This window comes from Hyla sarda, chromosome 3 (genome assembly GCF_029499605.1).
Source record: "Hyla sarda isolate aHylSar1 chromosome 3, aHylSar1.hap1, whole genome shotgun sequence".
In the NCBI taxonomy this organism is placed as follows: Eukaryota; Metazoa; Chordata; class Amphibia; order Anura; family Hylidae; genus Hyla; species Hyla sarda.
Window position 1 is genome coordinate 6,426,460 of NC_079191.1, and position 20,539 is coordinate 6,446,998.

At 46.3% G+C, this 20,539-nt stretch overlaps 23 non-coding genes across 23 annotated transcripts; all 23 read left to right on the forward strand.

The window, feature by feature from the left end:
* The first annotated feature begins 1,977 nt into the window (after window positions 1–1,977).
* TRNAV-AAC (transfer RNA valine (anticodon AAC)) lies at window positions 1,978–2,050 on the forward strand. The gene has a single exon. It is a non-coding gene; the product is annotated as a tRNA-Val (tRNA).
* A 361-nt stretch (window positions 2,051–2,411) lies between these two features.
* On the forward strand, window positions 2,412–2,484 carry TRNAV-CAC (transfer RNA valine (anticodon CAC)). The gene has a single exon. It is a non-coding gene; the product is annotated as a tRNA-Val (tRNA).
* Window positions 2,485–3,151: 667 nt separating this feature from the next.
* Window positions 3,152–3,224, forward strand: TRNAV-AAC (transfer RNA valine (anticodon AAC)). Its single transcript has one exon. It is a non-coding gene; the product is annotated as a tRNA-Val (tRNA).
* Window positions 3,225–3,369: 145 nt separating this feature from the next.
* TRNAV-AAC (transfer RNA valine (anticodon AAC)) lies at window positions 3,370–3,442 on the forward strand. The gene has a single exon. It is a non-coding gene; the product is annotated as a tRNA-Val (tRNA).
* A 145-nt stretch (window positions 3,443–3,587) lies between these two features.
* Window positions 3,588–3,660, forward strand: TRNAV-CAC (transfer RNA valine (anticodon CAC)). Its single transcript has one exon. It is a non-coding gene; the product is annotated as a tRNA-Val (tRNA).
* A 667-nt stretch (window positions 3,661–4,327) lies between these two features.
* On the forward strand, window positions 4,328–4,400 carry TRNAV-AAC (transfer RNA valine (anticodon AAC)). The gene has a single exon. It is a non-coding gene; the product is annotated as a tRNA-Val (tRNA).
* Window positions 4,401–4,763: 363 nt separating this feature from the next.
* TRNAV-CAC (transfer RNA valine (anticodon CAC)) lies at window positions 4,764–4,836 on the forward strand. Its single transcript has one exon. It is a non-coding gene; the product is annotated as a tRNA-Val (tRNA).
* Window positions 4,837–5,721: 885 nt separating this feature from the next.
* TRNAV-CAC (transfer RNA valine (anticodon CAC)) lies at window positions 5,722–5,794 on the forward strand. The gene has a single exon. It is a non-coding gene; the product is annotated as a tRNA-Val (tRNA).
* Window positions 5,795–6,461: 667 nt separating this feature from the next.
* On the forward strand, window positions 6,462–6,534 carry TRNAV-AAC (transfer RNA valine (anticodon AAC)). The gene has a single exon. It is a non-coding gene; the product is annotated as a tRNA-Val (tRNA).
* Window positions 6,535–6,677: 143 nt separating this feature from the next.
* On the forward strand, window positions 6,678–6,750 carry TRNAV-CAC (transfer RNA valine (anticodon CAC)). Its single transcript has one exon. It is a non-coding gene; the product is annotated as a tRNA-Val (tRNA).
* A 1,054-nt stretch (window positions 6,751–7,804) lies between these two features.
* On the forward strand, window positions 7,805–7,877 carry TRNAV-CAC (transfer RNA valine (anticodon CAC)). The gene has a single exon. It is a non-coding gene; the product is annotated as a tRNA-Val (tRNA).
* Window positions 7,878–13,935: 6,058 nt separating this feature from the next.
* On the forward strand, window positions 13,936–14,008 carry TRNAV-AAC (transfer RNA valine (anticodon AAC)). Its single transcript has one exon. It is a non-coding gene; the product is annotated as a tRNA-Val (tRNA).
* A 361-nt stretch (window positions 14,009–14,369) lies between these two features.
* On the forward strand, window positions 14,370–14,442 carry TRNAV-CAC (transfer RNA valine (anticodon CAC)). Its single transcript has one exon. It is a non-coding gene; the product is annotated as a tRNA-Val (tRNA).
* Window positions 14,443–15,109: 667 nt separating this feature from the next.
* TRNAV-AAC (transfer RNA valine (anticodon AAC)) lies at window positions 15,110–15,182 on the forward strand. The gene has a single exon. It is a non-coding gene; the product is annotated as a tRNA-Val (tRNA).
* A 145-nt stretch (window positions 15,183–15,327) lies between these two features.
* TRNAV-AAC (transfer RNA valine (anticodon AAC)) lies at window positions 15,328–15,400 on the forward strand. The gene has a single exon. It is a non-coding gene; the product is annotated as a tRNA-Val (tRNA).
* Window positions 15,401–15,545: 145 nt separating this feature from the next.
* TRNAV-CAC (transfer RNA valine (anticodon CAC)) lies at window positions 15,546–15,618 on the forward strand. The gene has a single exon. It is a non-coding gene; the product is annotated as a tRNA-Val (tRNA).
* A 667-nt stretch (window positions 15,619–16,285) lies between these two features.
* Window positions 16,286–16,358, forward strand: TRNAV-AAC (transfer RNA valine (anticodon AAC)). The gene has a single exon. It is a non-coding gene; the product is annotated as a tRNA-Val (tRNA).
* Window positions 16,359–16,721: 363 nt separating this feature from the next.
* Window positions 16,722–16,794, forward strand: TRNAV-CAC (transfer RNA valine (anticodon CAC)). Its single transcript has one exon. It is a non-coding gene; the product is annotated as a tRNA-Val (tRNA).
* Window positions 16,795–17,679: 885 nt separating this feature from the next.
* Window positions 17,680–17,752, forward strand: TRNAV-CAC (transfer RNA valine (anticodon CAC)). Its single transcript has one exon. It is a non-coding gene; the product is annotated as a tRNA-Val (tRNA).
* Window positions 17,753–18,419: 667 nt separating this feature from the next.
* TRNAV-AAC (transfer RNA valine (anticodon AAC)) lies at window positions 18,420–18,492 on the forward strand. The gene has a single exon. It is a non-coding gene; the product is annotated as a tRNA-Val (tRNA).
* A 143-nt stretch (window positions 18,493–18,635) lies between these two features.
* TRNAV-CAC (transfer RNA valine (anticodon CAC)) lies at window positions 18,636–18,708 on the forward strand. The gene has a single exon. It is a non-coding gene; the product is annotated as a tRNA-Val (tRNA).
* A 667-nt stretch (window positions 18,709–19,375) lies between these two features.
* TRNAV-CAC (transfer RNA valine (anticodon CAC)) lies at window positions 19,376–19,448 on the forward strand. The gene has a single exon. It is a non-coding gene; the product is annotated as a tRNA-Val (tRNA).
* Window positions 19,449–20,115: 667 nt separating this feature from the next.
* TRNAV-AAC (transfer RNA valine (anticodon AAC)) lies at window positions 20,116–20,188 on the forward strand. The gene has a single exon. It is a non-coding gene; the product is annotated as a tRNA-Val (tRNA).
* The last annotated feature ends 351 nt before the right edge of the window (window positions 20,189–20,539 follow it).

The following is a 20,539-nucleotide window of genomic DNA, read 5'->3' on the forward strand; positions in this document are numbered from 1 at the left end:
ATTGTTGTCAATCTCAGTCTGTATGCGCTCCACACGCTCCTTCACAAAGTCAGACACTTCTCCCGAGGCAATAGCCACAGAGGCAGATGCTGATGCTGCCGAATATGTGCGTCTGAGAAGGGAATCCACCTTCCTATCAAGCGGGTCCTGGAGGTTGCTTCCATCATCCGCGGGAACCAAGACTCTCTTGGACAGTTTATTTACTGCCATATCAACCTTAGGAGGTGGCATCCAGGAATCAGATTCCGCGTCCGAGAGAGGGTACATCAATTTGAAGGTACGAGTGACAAGCGCAGGTTTATCTGGGTGCTTCCACTCAGCCTTCATCATCTTTTTGCGTGCATCATTCACCTTGAAAACCCAAGGTTCTCTAGAGGTGGATTCAGAGGCTTCCCCTTGGTCAACATCCTGGTCCCTTGACCGGATGGACCTAAGTAATCTCTGCGTCTTTTCCGCAGGGAAAAGAGGCGGAAACATCTTCACCTCAACAGGCTGTTCAGACTGTACAGATGACCTCTGGTCCAATACATCGACCGACATAACGGATTCTTCCGCCACAGAAGGAGGAGTGGATTCAGTTCTAGCTCTTTTGGGAACAAGAGCACGCTTAATTTCAGATATGGAATTTCCCATAAACTCCTTCATCCAGATGAACATGTCCTGGACAGCAGGTTCAGCTGGATTAGAGGGTGGACGGCAACCGGGACACCTGTTATATTCGTAAGCGTCCGGAAGCGGAGTGCCGCAATTGGCGCAAGTTAGATGGCGTTTTTTGGCACTAGCCTTACGACCACTAGAGTGTGGGTCACTAGAGGAAGGAGTAGACATGACTCTGGAAAGAAAGAAAATAAGTTAGGGATAATAAATAAAATTATTATCGCCCTAACGCCAAATAGAGAGGGAGAGATACCTATAATGCAGATAGGAGCTCTAACCACTAATGCTAGGCTTGTAAATAGGACTAGCTATGATGGCAGCAGAGACTGAATGAAGGTCTCAGCTGTCTTTATATGGGAAGGGGCCCGGAAGCCCCGCCCCCTTCAGAGAAAGACCAGCCTGCAATAGGCTGAAGCACCCGGAAGGGAATTTTAATAAAAATTATCCACTGAGCCCTTCCCTAACTAGGAAAGGGCTCACGCCTGAATTTTCACCTAAATATAAAACTTAAAAGGCAGCGCAAAGCGCTGAAGAAAGTGAGGCCGGGACCGGAAGTCGTCAGATGACGTACTTCCGGTCCATGGCTCGCACAGTGTAATGGAGGCGAGCGTGCGCCGGGACACGTGGGAAGCCAGGCGGGTAAGAAAAAACCCGCAGCGGCATCCCTAATGCTATGAGGGATCACCGGATCCCTATAGCAACATAAAATAGTCAAAACAAATAGTTTTAAGATAAACCAGGCCGGAGGCCCAGATAATATAAAAAGAAAAAAACAGGGGGCAGTTGAAAAAGGTACTGCGCCCCAAAAATATCTCCCCAATACAGGGGAGACATCCAGGCAGGCTCCAAAGGAGCCTGCACCGTCCTGCTGTCCTTACACAGGACAGAAAAAAAGCGAGATGGCCTAAGGGAGGAGGCCTTTTATGGGGGGGCTAATTAATTTAAATTGCTTGGGCGGAATTAAAAATTCCACCGTCCTGCCAGCTTCACAGGGGCAGAACACCCCACTTGTGCTGCTGGTTAGGACGTAAGGGAAACCTTGTTTTCATTTGTCAATTTGGTATCCTTTGCTTGCAACGACGGCCATACGAGTTTTCATCTGGTTTCTGTAGTGTAGTGGTTATCACGTTCGCCTAACACGCGAAAGGTCCCCGGTTCGAAGCCGGGCACAAACATGGGCTTTCCTCTTGCTTTTAGACCAAAGGCCACACCTGTTCACTTTCACTCCATTATTTTCATCCATTCACTTTTAATTCTTGTGACTGAATGTGGAAAGCGAAAGAGGGTGGGCAGGTGGGTGGTTGTTGGCTCAACAGCCAGGTTTCTGTAGTGTAGTGGTTATCACGTTCGCCTAACACGCGAAAGGTCCCCGGTTCGAAACCGGGCAGAAACATGGGCTTTCTTCTTGCTTTTAGACAAAAGGCCACATCTGTTCACTTTCACTCCATTATTTTCATCCATTCGCTTTTAATTCTTGTGACTGAATGTGGAAAGCGAAAGAGGGTGGGCAGGTGGGTGGTTGGTGGCTCAACAGCCAGGTTTCTGTAGTGTAGTGGTTATCACATTCGCCGAACATGCGAAAGGTCCCCGGTTCGAAACCGGGCAGAAACATGGGCTTTCTTCTTGCTTTTAGACAAAAGACCACATCTTTTCACTTTCACTCCATTATTTTCATCCATTCGCTTTTAATTCTTGACTGAATGTGGAAAGCGAAGGAGGGTGGGCAGGTGGGTGGTTGGTGGTTCAACAGCCAGGTTTCTGTAGTGTAGTGGTTATCACGTTCGCCTCACACGCGAAAGGTCCCTGGTTCGAAACCAGGCAGAAACAAGGAGTTTCAGAGGTTTTTGACTATTGCATGAGGAAACTTTCTTTTTTTAAGCAGGAGTGGTTTGCTTACACCGTTCTGGTAGCTTTCATCTAGTTTCTATAGTGTTGTAATGTTCACATTCACCTAACAAACGGAAGGTCCACGGGTAGAAATATGGGACTGACTCTTAATTTTTTTAGACAAAGCGACATACCTGTTCGATTTGACTTTATCATTTTCGTCATTTTGGATCTTGCACTGTTAGCAGGTTCCATGAAGAGCAAGTTTCTGGAGGTGTAGTGTTTATCACCTTTGCCTCACACACCCAAGGTCCCCAGTTCGATAGATAGCAGAAACATGGAACATCCCTATGTTTTTGGCTTTCGGACCATTGCACGATGAAACTTTGTTTTTATTTGTCAATCTGGCATCCTTTGCTTGCAACGACGGCCATGCGAGTTTTCATTTGGTTTCTGTAGTGTAGTGGCTATCACGTTCGCCTAACACGCGAAAGGTCCTTGATTCGAAACCGGGCAGAAACATGGGCTTTCCTCTTGCTTTTAGACCAAAGGCCACATCTGTTCACTTTCACTCCATTATTTTCATCCATTCGCTTTTAATTCTTGTTACTGAATGTGGAAAGCAAAAGAGGGTGGGCAGGTGGGTGGTTGGTGGCTCAACAGCCAGGTTTCTGTAGTGTAGTGGTTATCACGTTCGCCTAACACGCGAAAGGTCCCCGGTTCGAAACCGGGCAGAAACATGGGCATTCCTCTTGCTTTTAGACCAAAGGCCACACCTGTTCACTTTCACTCCATTATTTTCATCCATTCGCTTTTAATTCTTGTGACTGAATGTGGAAAGCGAAAGAGGGTGGGCAGGTGGGTGGTTGGTGGCTCAACAGCCAGGTTTCTGTAGTGTAGTGGTTATCACGTTCGCCTAACACGCGAAAGGTCCCCGGTTCGAAACCGGGCAGAAACATGGGCTTTCTTCTTGCTTTTAGACAAAAGACCACATCTGTTCACTTTCACTCCATTATTTTCATCCATTCGCTTTTAATTCTTGTGACTGAATGTGGAAAGCGAAAGAGGGTGGGCAGGTGGGTGGTTGGTGGCTCAACTGCCAGGTTTCTGTAGTGTAGTGGTTATCACGTTTGCCTCACACGCGAAAGGTCCCTGGTTCGAAACCGGGCAGAAACAAGAAGTTTCAGATGTTTTTGACTATTGCATGAGGAAACTTTCTTTTTTTAAGCAGGAGTGGTTTGCTTACACCGTTCTGGTAGCTTTCATCTAGTTTCTATAGTGTTGTAATGTTCACATTCACCTAACAAACGGAAGGTCCATGGGTAGAAATATGGGACTGACTCTTAATTTTTTTAGACAAAGCGACATACCTGTTCGATTTGACTTTATCATTTTCGTCATTTTGGATCTTGCACTGTTAGCAGGTTCCATGAAGAGCAAGTTTTTGGAGGTGTAGTGTTTATCACCTTTGCCTCACACACCCAAGGTCCCCAGTTCGATAGATAGCAGAAACATGGAACATCCCTATGTTTTTGGCTTTCGGACCATTGCACGATGAAACCTTGTTTACATTTGTCAATCTGGTATCCTTTGCTTGCAACGACGGCCATGCGAGTTTTCATCTGGTTTCTGTAGTGTAGTGGTTATCACGTTCGCCTAACACGCGAAAGGTCCCATGTTTGAAACCGGGCAGAAACATGGGCTTTCCTCTTGCTTTTAGACCAAAGGCCACACCTGTTCACTTTCACTCCATTATTTTCATCCATTCACTTTTAATTCTTGTGACTGAATGTGGAAAGCGAAAGAGGGTGGGCAGGTGGGTGGTTGGTGGCTCAACAGCCAGGTTTCTGTAGTGTAGTGGTTATCACGTTCGCCTAACACGCGAAAGGTCCCCGGTTCAAAACCGGGCAGAAACATGGGCTTTCTTCTTGCTTTTAGACAAAAGGCCACATCTGTTCACTTTCACTCCATTATTTTCATCCATTCGCTTTTAATTCTTGTTACTGAATGTGGAAAGCAAAAGAGGGTGGGCAGGTGGGTGGTTGGTGGCTCCACAGCCATGTTTCTCTAGTGTAGTGGTTATCACGTTCGCCTAACACGCGAAAGGTCTCTGGTTCGATACCGGGCAGAAACATGGGCTTTCCTCTTGCTTTTAGACAAAAGGCCACACCTGTTCACTTTCACTCCATTATTTTCATCCATTCGCTTTTAATTCTTGTGACTGAATGTGGAAAGCGAAAGAGGGTGGGCAGGTGGGTGGTTGGTGGCTCAACAGCCAGGTTTCTGTAGTGTAGTGGTTATCACGTTCGCCTCACACGCGAAAGGTCCCTGGTTCGAAACCGGGCAGAAACAAGAAGTTTCAGTTGTTTTTGACTATTGCATGAGGAAACTTTCTTTTTTTAAGCAGGAGTGGTTTGCTTACACCGTTCTGGTAGCTTTCATCTAGTTTCTATATTGTTGTAATGATCACATTCACCTAACAAACGGAAGGTCCACGGGTAGAAATATGGGACTGACTCTTAATTTTTTTAGACAAAGCGACATACCTGTTCGATTTGACTTTATCATTTTCGTCATTTTGGATCTTGCACTGTTAGCAGGTTCCATGAAGAGCAAGTTTTTGGAGGTGTAGTGTTTATCACCTTTGCCTCACACACCCAAGGTCCCCAGTTCGATAGATAGCAGAAACATGGAACATCCCTATGTTTTTGGCTTTCGGACCATTGCACGATGAAACCTTGTTTACATTTGTCAATCTGGTATCCTTTGCTTGCAACGACGGCCATGCGAGTTTTCATCTGGTTTCTGTAGTGTAGTGGTTATCACGTTCGCCTAACACGCGAAAGGTCCCATGTTTGAAACCGGGCAGAAACATGGGCTTTCCTCTTGCTTTTAGACCAAAGGCCACACCTGTTCACTTTCACTCCATTATTTTCATCCATTCACTTTTAATTCTTGTGACTGAATGTGGAAAGCAAAAGAGGGTGGGCAGGTGGGTGGTTGGTGGCTCCACAGCCATGTTTCTCTAGTGTAGTGGTTATCACGTTCGCCTAACACGCGAAAGGTCTCTGGTTCGATACCGGGCAGAAACATGGGCTTTCTTCTTGCTTTTAGACAAAAGGCCACACCTGTTCACTTTCACTCCATTATTTTCATCCATTCGCTTTTAATTCTTGTGACTGAATGTGGAAAGCGAAAGAGGGTGGGCAGGTGGGTGGTTGGTGGCTCAACAGCCAGGTTTCTGTAGTGTAGTGGTTATCACGTTCGCCTCACACGCGAAAGGTCTCTGGTTCGATACCGGGCAGAAACAAGGAGTTTCAGTTGTTTTTGACTATTGCATGAGGAAACTTTCTTTTTTTAAGCAGGAGTGGTTTGCTTACACCGTTCTGGTAGCTTTCATCTAGTTTCTATATTGTTGTAATGATCACATTCACCTAACAAACGGAAGGTCCACGGGTAGAAATATGGGACTGACTCTTAATTTTTTTAGACAAAGCGACATACCTGTTCGATTTGACTTTATCATTTTCGTCATTTTGGATCTTGCACTGTTAGCAGGTTCCATAAAGAGCAAGTTTCTGGAGGTGTAGTGTTTATCACCTTTGCCTCACACACCCAAGGTCCCCAGTTCGATAGATAGCAGAAACATGGAACATCCCTATGTTTTTGGCTTTCGGACCATTGCACGATGAAACCTTGTTTTTATTTGTCAATCTGGCATCCTTTGCTTGCAACGACGGCCATGCGAGTTTTCATCTGGTTTCTGTAGTGTAGTGGCTATCACGTTCGCCTAACACGCGAAAGGTCCTTGATTCGAAACCGGGCAGAAACATCGGCTTTCCTCTTGCTTTTAGACCAAAGGCCACATCTGTTCACTTTCACTCCATTATTTTCATCCATTCGCTTTTAATTCTTGTGACTGAATGTGGAAAGCGAAAGAGGGTGGGCAGGTGGGTGGTTGGTGGCTCAACAGCCAGGTTTCTGTAGTGTAGTGGTTATCACGTTCGCCTAACACGCGAAAGGTCCCCGGTTCGAAACCGGGCAGAAACATGGGCATTCTTCTTGCTTTTAGACAAAAGACCACATCTTTTCACTTTCACTCCATTATTTTCATCCATTCGCTTTTAACTCTTGACTGAATGTGGAAAGCGAAGGAGGGTGGGCAGTTGGGTGGTTGGTGGTTCAACAGCCAGGTTTCTGTAGTGTAGTGGTTATCATGTTCGCCTCACACGCGAAAGGTCCCTGGTTCGAAACCAGGCAGAAACAAGGAGTTTCAGATGTTTTTGACTATTGCATGAGGAAACTTTCTTTTTTTAAGCAGGAGTGGTTTGCTTACACCGTTCTGGTAGCTTTCATCTAGTTTCTATAGTGTTGTAATGTTCACATTCACCTAACAAACGGAAGGTCCACGGGTAGAAATATGGGACTGACTCTTAATTTTTTTAGACAAAGCGACATACCTGTTCGATTTGACTTTATCATTTTCGTCATTTTGGATCTTGCACTGTTAGCAGGTTCCATGAAGAGCAAGTTTCTGGAGGTGTAGTGTTTATCACCTTTGCCTCACACACCCAAGGTCCCCAGTTCGATAGATAGCAGAAACATGGAACATCCCTATGTTTTTGGCTTTCGGACCATTGCACGATGAAACCTTGTTTTTATTTTTCAATTTGGTATCCTTTGCTTGCAACGACGGCCATGCAAGTTTTCATCTGGTTTCTGTAGTGTAGTGGCTATCACGTTCGCCTAACATGCGAAAGGTCCCTGATTCGAAACCGGGCAGAAACATGGGCTTTCTTCTTGCTTTTAGACCAAAGGCCACATCTGTTCACTTTCACTCCATTATTTTCATCCATTCGCTTTTAATTCTTGTGACTGAATGTGGAAAGCGAAAGAGGGTGGGCAGGTGGGTGGTTGGTGGCTCAACAGCCAGGTTTCTGTAGTGTAGTGGTTATCACGTTCGCCTCACACGCGAAAGGTCCCTGGTTCGAAACCGGGCACCCTATGTTTTTGGCTTTCGGACCATTGCACGATGAAACCTTGTTTTTATTTGTCAATCTGGCATCCTTTGCTTGCAACGACGGCCATGCGCGTTTTCATCTGGTTTCTGTAGTGTAGTGGTTATCACGTTCGCCTAACACGCGAAATGTCCCTTGTTTGAAACCGGGCAGAAACATGGGCTTTCCTCTTGCTTTTAGACCAAAGGCCACATCTGTTCACTTTCACTCCATTATTTTCATCCATTCGCTTTTAATTCTTATGACTGAATGTGGAAAGCGAAAGAGGGTGGTTGGTGGGTGGTTGGTGGCTCAACAGCCTGGTTTCTGTAGTGTAGTGGTTATCACATTCGCCTCACACGCGAAAGGTCCCTGGTTCGAAACCGGGCAGAAACAAGAAGTTTTAGATGTTTTTGACTATTGCATGAGGAAACTTTCTTTTTTTAAGCAGGAGTGGTTTGCTTACACCGTTCTGGTAGCTTTCATCTAGTTTCTATAGTGTTGTAATGTTCACATTCACCTAACAAACGGAAGGTCCACGGGTAGAAATATGGGACTGACTCTTAATTTTTTTAGACAAAGCGACATACCTGTTCGATTTGACTTTATCATTTTCGTCATTTTGGATCTTGCACTGTTAGCAGGTTCCATGAAGAGCAAGTTTCTGGAGGTGTAGTGTTTATCACCTTTGCCTCACACACCCAAGGTCCCCAGTTCGATAGATAGCAGAAACATGGAACATCCCTATGTTTTTGGCTTTCGGACCATTGCACGATGAAGCGTTAATTTTTAACGTAAATTTGTTTTCCCTTAGTCCTAACAGCAGCACAAGTGGGGTGTTCTGCCCCTGTGAAGCTGGCAGGACGGTGGAATTTTTAATTCCGCCCAAGCAATTTAAATTAATTAGCCCCCCCATAAAAGGCCTCCTCCCCTAGGCCATCTCGCTTAATAACAAGTAACAAAAAAGTTTAGGGCGGGAAATTTGTGTGCTGCTGTTAGGACTAAGGGAAAACAAATTTACGTTAAAAATTAACGCTTCCCTTACGTCCTAACCAGCAGCACAAGTGGGGACTTAGCGAGTAACAACACAAATAGGGAGGGACTACGGCAGAGTGGCACTTAGGATTGACTGCCCAAAGGCCAACTCTTCCGATCGTTTGGCATTAACCCTGTAATGACTCAAAAAAGTATTGTGGGTGCTCCAAGAAGCAGCAGCACAAATCTGTTCCAGAGGAACAGACCTTTTCTCAGCAAAGGAAGTAGAGACTGCCCTAGTGGAATGGGCAGTGACAAAGGCAGGAGGAGTTAGCTCCTGGACTATGAAGGTCTCTCGGATTGCCTCCTTAATCCACCTACTTAGGGTAGGTTTAGAGGCTTTCAAGCCCTTGTTCTTTCCAGAAAAAGAAACAAGGAGGTGTTCCGACTTCCTGAATTCTCCAGTTCTTGAGATATAGACTCTGAGAGCTCTAGAGATGTCCAGAGTGTGGTCAACCGCTTCTTCAGGAGAGGATGGATTAGGCAGTAGAACTGGAAGAGAAATGACCTGGTTGGTATTGGAGAAAGTCGGAACCTTAGGAAGGAAGGTAGGTAAAAACCTCAACAGGACTCTGTCCTGTAGAAAAACAGTGTAAGGCTCGAAAGCCGAAAGGGCCTGAAGCTCACCCACTCTCTTGGCTGAGGTTATGGCCAATAAAAAAGTGACTTTAAGGGATAAATACCTAAAGTCTACTTCTTCCAGAGGTTCAAAGGGGGGAGCGCATAACCCCCTGAGAACAGTGGTTAAATCCCAACTGGGAATAGGTCTGAGAACTGTAGGTTTAAGTCTTTCAGCCCCTTTGAGGAATCTTCTAACCAGGGATTCTTGTGATAGAGACCTGCCTAGGAAGGCAGAGAGTGCTGCGACCTGAACCTTTAAGGTGGATGGGCTAAGACCCTTGTCAAGGCCATCCTGGAGAAAACGCAGTATTGCAGAAAGAGGAGGATCTGAGGTAACTACCTCTTTCGTTGCACACCATTGAAGGAAAATCTTCTTTATCCTGGAGTAAACCTTGTTTGTAGACTCTGCTCTCGAGTGTGCAATAGTTCTCAAGACCTCCGCAGGAAGCCCACTCCTTAGTAGGGTCCTGTCAATCTCCAGGCTGTCAGATTGAGTCTCCTCAGATCTAGGCAGGAGCCTGTGTTGTGAGACACAAGGTTCTGCACGTGGGGAAGCCTCCAATAACACCCCTGACTCATCCTCATGAGTTGGGTGAACCAAGACCTCTTCGGCCAGAATGGGATGATGGCAATCACTGAGGTCTGGTCTTGCCTGACTTTCATCAATACCCTGGGTATCATGGAAAGTGGAGGGAATATGTAGGCCAGCCTGAACCTCCATGCGATGGACAGAGCGTCTATCGCCACCGGATTGTCCTCCTTGTAAAGGGAACAAAACTTGCTCACTTTGGCATTCAGCCGGGTTGCCATGAGGTCTATTTCTGGTGTACCCCACTTCAGGGTTATCCTCCTGAAGATCTTCTCGTTGAGAGACCATTCTCCCTGGACTGCAAGCCCGCGACTTAGACGATCTGCCACTACGTTGAGATCCCCCTTGATGTGGACTGCAACAAGGTGGGATAGGTTGAGCTCTGCCCACGATAGAATAAGTCCGGTCTCCCTGAGGAGCACTTGGGACTTTGTGCCACCCTGTCTGTTGATATAAGCCACTACAGTGGTGTTGTCTGACCGGACTCTTATTGCTTTCCCTAAGATCTGGGGAGCAAAGTGGAGGAGCGCAAGACGAACTGCTCTCAGTTCTCTCATGTTGGATGAGAGTAACCTTTCCTGAGGGGTCCAGGTACCCTGAACCGGATGGTCGTCCAGATGGGCTCCCCACCCTAGAAGGGAGGCGTCCGTGGTCAGAGTGATCCACAGAGGTTGAATCAAGGACTTCCCATCTGTCAGGTTCGTCCACCACCTGAGAGAGGCACGGACTTCGGACGACAGGGTGCATTTTTTGTCCAACCCACTGGGGTTGCGATTCCAGGCAGTCAAGACCTGATCTTGGAGAGGTCGGAGGTGCCACAGGGCCCAGGGGACTGCTTCTGCAGACGCTGACATGTGGCCCAACATCTTCATTAGAGTTCTGATGGGCACTCTGCGGGGTACCGACAAAAACTCTGCGGCTCTTATGACGCGCTCTCTCCTTTCTGGGGTGAGAGACAGCGTCATCCGAGAGGAGTCTAGGACAAACCCCAGGAACCTTCTTGAGGTAGATGGAATGATCTCGGATTTTTCCCAATTTATGAGCCACCCTAGGTGTTGAAGAAAATCCAGGGTCAGTTGAAGATGAGCTTGAAGAATGTCTAGAGTCGCGGCTTTTAAAAGCCAGTCGTCTAGATAAGGAACAATCTCTAGGCCTTTTAGTCTTAGAGCAGAGACAACTGAAGCCACCACCTTTGTGAAGGTGTGGGGAGCGGAGGTAATGCCGAACGGTAGAACAGCAAATTGGAAATGCCTTACCATACCTTTTATGGTGACGGCGATTCTTAAGAACTTCCTGTGGGCAGGAAATATAGGGACATGAAGGTATGCATCCTTCAAGTCTGTAGTGACCATGAGATCTTGTGGGTTCAGGATACTGACCACCGAGCGAATGGTTTCCATTCTGAACCGCCTTTTCCTTATAAATCGGTTTAGGTAGCGCAGGTCTATTATCATGCGCCAGTCGCCATTTGGTTTGGGAACCAAAAAAATCGGGGAGTAGACGCCAGATCCTCTTTGATCTGGGGGAACTTCTTCCAAAGCTTGCTTTTCCAAGTATTGGAGAACTGAGGTTTCTATGACAGCCTGTTTTGGCTGAGGAAGTAACTTTGTTAAGACAAACTTCCTTGGGGGAGGGGAGGTAAATTCTATCCTGTACCCCGACTGAATAACCTTCAGAACCCAGGGATCCTGGATTTCTTGCATCCAGGTTGTAAGGAATAAACTTAAACGTCCTCCTACTGGAGGAGGATGGGCAGATAGATTCTCTGCAACAAACACTTGAGGGGAAGGGAGAGGGAAAACGTTGGTGGATGTCAGTGGAGAGTCATAGCTCGGCCTTCCGGTCTTTACCGCGGCCGCGACCTCCACCACGTTTTTGAAAGGACTGACGTCTCTGGGATCTAGGAGGGCCCTGGGACTTCCCCCCTCTTGCTCTACCTTTACCCCGAAAGGCCTGAATAGGAAGGCACCTGCCTTTTTTGTCAGCATAACCTTCCATTATGCGATCCAGCTCAGAACCAAATAGCCAAGTAGGCTCGAAAGGCATCCCACACAAGTTAAACTTGGAGGTGTTGTCCGCTACCCAAGGGCGTAACCACAAGGGACGTCTGCTAGCAGAAGCGAGTGCCATGGACTTGGCAGCTAGCTTAAGGTGTTGCTGGGAGGCCTCGCAGAGGAAGTCTATACCAAGGAGGAGTGTCTTGAAGCTGTCCAAGATGTCTTCCCTGGGGACATTGTTGTCAATCTCAGTCTGTATGCGCTCCACACGCTCCTTCACAAAGTCAGACACTTCTCCCGAGGCAATAGCCACAGAGGCAGATGCTGATGCTGCCGAATATGTGCGTCTGAGAAGGGAATCCACCTTCCTATCAAGCGGGTCCTGGAGGTTGCTTCCATCATCCGCGGGAACCAAGACTCTCTTGGACAGTTTATTTACTGCCATATCAACCTTAGGAGGTGGCATCCAGGAATCAGATTCCGCGTCCGAGAGAGGGTACATCAATTTGAAGGTACGAGTGACAAGCGCAGGTTTATCTGGGTGCTTCCACTCAGCCTTCATCATCTTTTTGCGTGCATCATTCACCTTGAAAACCCAAGGTTCTCTAGAGGTGGATTCAGAGGCTTCCCCTTGGTCAACATCCTGGTCCCTTGACCGGATGGACCTAAGTAATCTCTGCGTCTTTTCCGCAGGGAAAAGAGGCGGAAACATCTTCACCTCAACAGGCTGTTCAGACTGTACAGATGACCTCTGGTCCAATACATCGACCGACATAACGGATTCTTCCGCCACAGAAGGAGGAGTGGATTCAGTTCTAGCTCTTTTGGGAACAAGAGCACGCTTAATTTCAGATATGGAATTTCCCATAAACTCCTTCATCCAGATGAACATGTCCTGGACAGCAGGTTCAGCTGGATTAGAGGGTGGACGGCAACCGGGACACCTGTTATATTCGTAAGCGTCCGGAAGCGGAGTGCCGCAATTGGCGCAAGTTAGATGGCGTTTTTTGGCACTAGCCTTACGACCACTAGAGTGTGGGTCACTAGAGGAAGGAGTAGACATGACTCTGGAAAGAAAGAAAATAAGTTAGGGATAATAAATAAAATTATTATCGCCCTAACGCCAAATAGAGAGGGAGAGATACCTATAATGCAGATAGGAGCTCTAACCACTAATGCTAGGCTTGTAAATAGGACTAGCTATGATGGCAGCAGAGACTGAATGAAGGTCTCAGCTGTCTTTATATGGGAAGGGGCCCGGAAGCCCCGCCCCCTTCAGAGAAAGACCAGCCTGCAATAGGCTGAAGCACCCGGAAGGGAATTTTAATAAAAATTATCCACTGAGCCCTTCCCTAACTAGGAAAGGGCTCACGCCTGAATTTTCACCTAAATATAAAACTTAAAAGGCAGCGCAAAGCGCTGAAGAAAGTGAGGCCGGGACCGGAAGTCGTCAGATGACGTACTTCCGGTCCATGGCTCGCACAGTGTAATGGAGGCGAGCGTGCGCCGGGACACGTGGGAAGCCAGGCGGGTAAGAAAAAACCCGCAGCGGCATCCCTAATGCTATGAGGGATCACCGGATCCCTATAGCAACATAAAATAGTCAAAACAAATAGTTTTAAGATAAACCAGGCCGGAGGCCCAGATAATATAAAAAGAAAAAAACAGGGGGCAGTTGAAAAAGGTACTGCGCCCCAAAAATATCTCCCCAATACAGGGGAGACATCCAGGCAGGCTCCAAAGGAGCCTGCACCGTCCTGCTGTCCTTACACAGGACAGAAAAAAAGCGAGATGGCCTAAGGGAGGAGGCCTTTTATGGGGGGGCTAATTAATTTAAATTGCTTGGGCGGAATTAAAAATTCCACCGTCCTGCCAGCTTCACAGGGGCAGAACACCCCACTTGTGCTGCTGGTTAGGACGTAAGGGAAACCTTGTTTTCATTTGTCAATTTGGTATCCTTTGCTTGCAACGACGGCCATACGAGTTTTCATCTGGTTTCTGTAGTGTAGTGGTTATCACGTTCGCCTAACACGCGAAAGGTCCCCGGTTCGAAGCCGGGCACAAACATGGGCTTTCCTCTTGCTTTTAGACCAAAGGCCACACCTGTTCACTTTCACTCCATTATTTTCATCCATTCACTTTTAATTCTTGTGACTGAATGTGGAAAGCGAAAGAGGGTGGGCAGGTGGGTGGTTGTTGGCTCAACAGCCAGGTTTCTGTAGTGTAGTGGTTATCACGTTCGCCTAACACGCGAAAGGTCCCCGGTTCGAAACCGGGCAGAAACATGGGCTTTCTTCTTGCTTTTAGACAAAAGGCCACATCTGTTCACTTTCACTCCATTATTTTCATCCATTCGCTTTTAATTCTTGTGACTGAATGTGGAAAGCGAAAGAGGGTGGGCAGGTGGGTGGTTGGTGGCTCAACAGCCAGGTTTCTGTAGTGTAGTGGTTATCACATTCGCCGAACATGCGAAAGGTCCCCGGTTCGAAACCGGGCAGAAACATGGGCTTTCTTCTTGCTTTTAGACAAAAGACCACATCTTTTCACTTTCACTCCATTATTTTCATCCATTCGCTTTTAATTCTTGACTGAATGTGGAAAGCGAAGGAGGGTGGGCAGGTGGGTGGTTGGTGGTTCAACAGCCAGGTTTCTGTAGTGTAGTGGTTATCACGTTCGCCTCACACGCGAAAGGTCCCTGGTTCGAAACCAGGCAGAAACAAGGAGTTTCAGAGGTTTTTGACTATTGCATGAGGAAACTTTCTTTTTTTAAGCAGGAGTGGTTTGCTTACACCGTTCTGGTAGCTTTCATCTAGTTTCTATAGTGTTGTAATGTTCACATTCACCTAACAAACGGAAGGTCCACGGGTAGAAATATGGGACTGACTCTTAATTTTTTTAGACAAAGCGACATACCTGTTCGATTTGACTTTATCATTTTCGTCATTTTGGATCTTGCACTGTTAGCAGGTTCCATGAAGAGCAAGTTTCTGGAGGTGTAGTGTTTATCACCTTTGCCTCACACACCCAAGGTCCCCAGTTCGATAGATAGCAGAAACATGGAACATCCCTATGTTTTTGGCTTTCGGACCATTGCACGATGAAACTTTGTTTTTATTTGTCAATCTGGCATCCTTTGCTTGCAACGACGGCCATGCGAGTTTTCATTTGGTTTCTGTAGTGTAGTGGCTATCACGTTCGCCTAACACGCGAAAGGTCCTTGATTCGAAACCGGGCAGAAACATGGGCTTTCCTCTTGCTTTTAGACCAAAGGCCACATCTGTTCACTTTCACTCCATTATTTTCATCCATTCGCTTTTAATTCTTGTTACTGAATGTGGAAAGCAAAAGAGGGTGGGCAGGTGGGTGGTTGGTGGCTCAACAGCCAGGTTTCTGTAGTGTAGTGGTTATCACGTTCGCCTAACACGCGAAAGGTCCCCGGTTCGAAACCGGGCAGAAACATGGGCATTCCTCTTGCTTTTAGACCAAAGGCCACACCTGTTCACTTTCACTCCATTATTTTCATCCATTCGCTTTTAATTCTTGTGACTGAATGTGGAAAGCGAAAGAGGGTGGGCAGGTGGGTGGTTGGTGGCTCAACAGCCAGGTTTCTGTAGTGTAGTGGTTATCACGTTCGCCTAACACGCGAAAGGTCCCCGGTTCGAAACCGGGCAGAAACATGGGCTTTCTTCTTGCTTTTAGACAAAAGACCACATCTGTTCACTTTCACTCCATTATTTTCATCCATTCGCTTTTAATTCTTGTGACTGAATGTGGAAAGCGAAAGAGGGTGGGCAGGTGGGTGGTTGGTGGCTCAACTGCCAGGTTTCTGTAGTGTAGTGGTTATCACGTTTGCCTCACACGCGAAAGGTCCCTGGTTCGAAACCGGGCAGAAACAAGAAGTTTCAGATGTTTTTGACTATTGCATGAGGAAACTTTCTTTTTTTAAGCAGGAGTGGTTTGCTTACACCGTTCTGGTAGCTTTCATCTAGTTTCTATAGTGTTGTAATGTTCACATTCACCTAACAAACGGAAGGTCCATGGGTAGAAATATGGGACTGACTCTTAATTTTTTTAGACAAAGCGACATACCTGTTCGATTTGACTTTATCATTTTCGTCATTTTGGATCTTGCACTGTTAGCAGGTTCCATGAAGAGCAAGTTTTTGGAGGTGTAGTGTTTATCACCTTTGCCTCACACACCCAAGGTCCCCAGTTCGATAGATAGCAGAAACATGGAACATCCCTATGTTTTTGGCTTTCGGACCATTGCACGATGAAACCTTGTTTACATTTGTCAATCTGGTATCCTTTGCTTGCAACGACGGCCATGCGAGTTTTCATCTGGTTTCTGTAGTGTAGTGGTTATCACGTTCGCCTAACACGCGAAAGGTCCCATGTTTGAAACCGGGCAGAAACATGGGCTTTCCTCTTGCTTTTAGACCAAAGGCCACACCTGTTCACTTTCACTCCATTATTTTCATCCATTCACTTTTAATTCTTGTGACTGAATGTGGAAAGCGAAAGAGGGTGGGCAGGTGGGTGGTTGGTGGCTCAACAGCCAGGTTTCTGTAGTGTAGTGGTTATCACGTTCGCCTAACACGCGAAAGGTCCCCGGTTCAAAACCGGGCAGAAACATGGGCTTTCTTCTTGCTTTTAGACAAAAGGCCACATCTGTTCACTTTCACTCCATTATTTTCATCCATTCGCTTTTAATTCTTGTTACTGAATGTGGAAAGCAAAAGAGGGTGGGCAGGTGGGTGGTTGGTGGCTCCACAGCCATGTTTCTCTAGTGTAGTGGTTATCACGTTCGCCTAACACGCGAAAGGTCTCTGGTTCGATACCGGGCAGAAACATGGGCTTTCCTCTTGCTTTTAGACAAAAGGCCACACCTGTTCACTTTCACTCCATTATTTTCATCCATTCGCTTTTAATTCTTGTGACTGAATGTGGAAAGCGAAAGAGGGTGGGCAGGTGGGTGGTTGGTGGCTCAACAGCCAGGTTTCTGTAGTGTAGTGGTTATCACGTTCGCCTCACACGCGAAAGGTCCCTGGTTCGAAACCGGGCAGAAACAAGAAGTTTCAGTTGTTTTTGACTATTGCATGAGGAAACTTTCTTTTTTTAAGCAGGAGTGGTTTGCTTACACCGTTCTGGTAGCTTTCATCTAGTTTCTATATTGTTGTAATGATCACATTCACCTAACAAACGGAAGGTCCACGGGTAGAAATATGGGACTGACTCTTAATTTTTTTAGACAAAGCGACATACCTGTTCGATTTGACTTTATCATTTTCGTCATTTTGGATCTTGCACTGTTAGCAGGTTCCATGAAGAGCAAGTTTTTGGAGGTGTAGTGTTTATCACCTTTGCCTCACACACCCAAGGTCCCCAGTTCGATAGATAGCAGAAACATGGAACATCCCTATGTTTTTGGCTTTCGGACCATTGCACGATGAAACCTTGTTTACATTTGTCAATCTGGTATCCTTTGCTTGCAACGACGGCCATGCGAGTTTTCATCTGGTTTCTGTAGTGTAGTGGTTATCACGTTCGCCTAACACGCGAAAGGTCCCATGTTTGAAACCGGGCAGAAACATGGGCTTTCCTCTTGCTTTTAGACCAAAGGCCACACCTGTTCACTTTCACTCCATTATTTTCATCCATTCACTTTTAATTCTTGTGACTGAATGTGGAAAGCAAAAGAGGGTGGGCAGGTGGGTGGTTGGTGGCTCCACAGCCATGTTTCTCTAGTGTAGTGGTTATCACGTTCGCCTAACACGCGAAAGGTCTCTGGTTCGATACCGGGCAGAAACATGGGCTTTCTTCTTGCTTTTAGACAAAAGGCCACACCTGTTCACTTTCACTCCATTATTTTCATCCATTCGCTTTTAATTCTTGTGACTGAATGTGGAAAGCGAAAGAGGGTGGGCAGGTGGGTGGTTGGTGGCTCAACAGCCAGGTTTCTGTAGTGTAGTGGTTATCACGTTCGCCTCACACGCGAAAGGTCTCTGGTTCGATACCGGGCAGAAACAAGGAGTTTCAGTTGTTTTTGACTATTGCATGAGGAAACTTTCTTTTTTTAAGCAGGAGTGGTTTGCTTACACCGTTCTGGTAGCTTTCATCTAGTTTCTATATTGTTGTAATGATCACATTCACCTAACAAACGGAAGGTCCACGGGTAGAAATATGGGACTGACTCTTAATTTTTTTAGACAAAGCGACATACCTGTTCGATTTGACTTTATCATTTTCGTCATTTTGGATCTTGCACTGTTAGCAGGTTCCATAAAGAGCAAGTTTCTGGAGGTGTAGTGTTTATCACCTTTGCCTCACACACCCAAGGTCCCCAGTTCGATAGATAGCAGAAACATGGAACATCCCTATGTTTTTGGCTTTCGGACCATTGCACGATGAAACCTTGTTTTTATTTGTCAATCTGGCATCCTTTGCTTGCAACGACGGCCATGCGAGTTTTCATCTGGTTTCTGTAGTGTAGTGGCTATCACGTTCGCCTAACACGCGAAAGGTCCTTGATTCGAAACCGGGCAGAAACATCGGCTTTCCTCTTGCTTTTAGACCAAAGGCCACATCTGTTCACTTTCACTCCATTATTTTCATCCATTCGCTTTTAATTCTTGTGACTGAATGTGGAAAGCGAAAGAGGGTGGGCAGGTGGGTGGTTGGTGGCTCAACAGCCAGGTTTCTGTAGTGTAGTGGTTATCACGTTCGCCTAACACGCGAAAGGTCCCCGGTTCGAAACCGGGCAGAAACATGGGCATTCTTCTTGCTTTTAGACAAAAGACCACATCTTTTCACTTTCACTCCATTATTTTCATCCATTCGCTTTTAACTCTTGACTGAATGTGGAAAGCGAAGGAGGGTGGGCAGTTGGGTGGTTGGTGGTTCAACAGCCAGGTTTCTGTAGTGTAGTGGTTATCATGTTCGCCTCACACGCGAAAGGTCCCTGGTTCGAAACCAGGCAGAAACAAGGAGTTTCAGATGTTTTTGACTATTGCATGAGGAAACTTTCTTTTTTTAAGCAGGAGTGGTTTGCTTACACCGTTCTGGTAGCTTTAATCTAGTTTCTATAGTGTTGTAATGATCACATTCACCTAACAAACGGAAGGTCCACGGGTAGAAATATGGGACTGACTCTTAATTTTTTTAGACAAAGCGACATACCTGTTCGATTTGACTTTATCATTTTAGTCATTTTGGATCTTGCACTGTTAGCAGGTTCCATGAAGAGCAAGTTTCTGGAGGTGTAGTGTTTATCACCTTTGCCTCACACACCCAAGGTCCCCAGTTCGATAGATAGCAGAAACATGGAACATCCCTATGTTTTTGGCTTTAGGACCATTGCACGATGAAACCTTGTTTTTATTTGTCAATCTGGCATCCTTTGCTTGCAAAGACGGCCATGCGAGTTTTCATCTGGTATCTGTAGTGTAGTGGTTATCACGTTCGCCTAACACGCGAAAGGTCCCTTGTTTGAAACTGTGCAGAAACATTGGCTTTCCTCTTGCTTTTAGACCAAAGGCCACACCTGTTCACTTTCACTCCATTATTTTCATCCATTCGCTTTTAATTCTTGTGACTGAATGTGGAAAGCAAAAGAGGGTGGGCAGGTGGGTGGTTGCTGGCTCAACAGCCAGGTTTCTGTAGTGTAGTGGTCATCACGTTTGCCTCACACGCGAAAGGTCCCTGGTTCAAAACCGGGCAGAAACAAGGAGTTTCAGATGTTTTTGACTATTGCATGAGGAAACTTTCTTTTTTTAAGCAGGAGTGGTTTGCTTACACCGTTCTGGTAGCTTTCATCTAGTTTCTATAGTGTTGTAATGTTCACATTCACCTAACAAACGGAAGGTCCACGGGTAGAAATATGGGACTGACTCTTAATTTTTTTAGACAAAGCGACATACCTGTTCGATTTGACTTTATCATTTTCGTCATTTTGGATCTTGCACTGTTAGCAGGTTCCATGAAGAGCAAGTTTTTGGAGGTGTAGTGTTTATCACCTTTGCCTCACACACCCAAGGTCCCCAGTTCGATAGATAGCAGAAACATGGAACATCCCTATGTTTTTGGCTTTCGGACCATTGCACGATGAAACCTTGTTTACATTTGTCAATCTGGTATCCTTTGCTTGCAACGACGGCCATGCGAGTTTTCATCTGGTTTCTGTAGTGTAGTGGTTATCACGTTCGCCTAACACGCGAAAGGTCCCATGTTTGAAACCGGGCAGAAACATGGGCTTTCCTCTTGCTTTTAGACCAAAGGCCACACCTGTTCACTTTCACTCCATTATTTTCATCCATTCACTTTTAATTCTTGTGACTGAATGTGGAAAGCGAAAGAGGGTGGGCAGGTGGGTGGTTGGTGGCTCAACAGCCAGGTTTCTGTAGTGTAGTGGTTATCACGTTCGCCTAACACGCGAAAGGTCCCCGGTTCAAAACCGGGCAGAAACATGGGCTTTCTTCTTGCTTTTAGACAAAAGGCCACATCTGTTCACTTTCACTCCATTATTTTCATCCATTCGCTTTTAATTCTTGTTACTGAATGTGGAAAGCAAAAGAGGGTGGGCAGGTGGGTGGTTGGTGGCTCCACAGCCATGTTTCTCTAGTGTAGTGGTTATCACGTTCGCCTAACACGCGAAAGGTCTCTGGTTCGATACCGGGCAGAAACATGGGCTTTCCTCTTGCTTTTAGACAAAAGGCCACACCTGTTCACTTTCACTCCATTATTTTCATCCATTCGCTTTTAATTCTTGTGACTGAATGTGGAAAGCGAAAGAGGGTGGGCAGGTGGGTGGTTGGTGG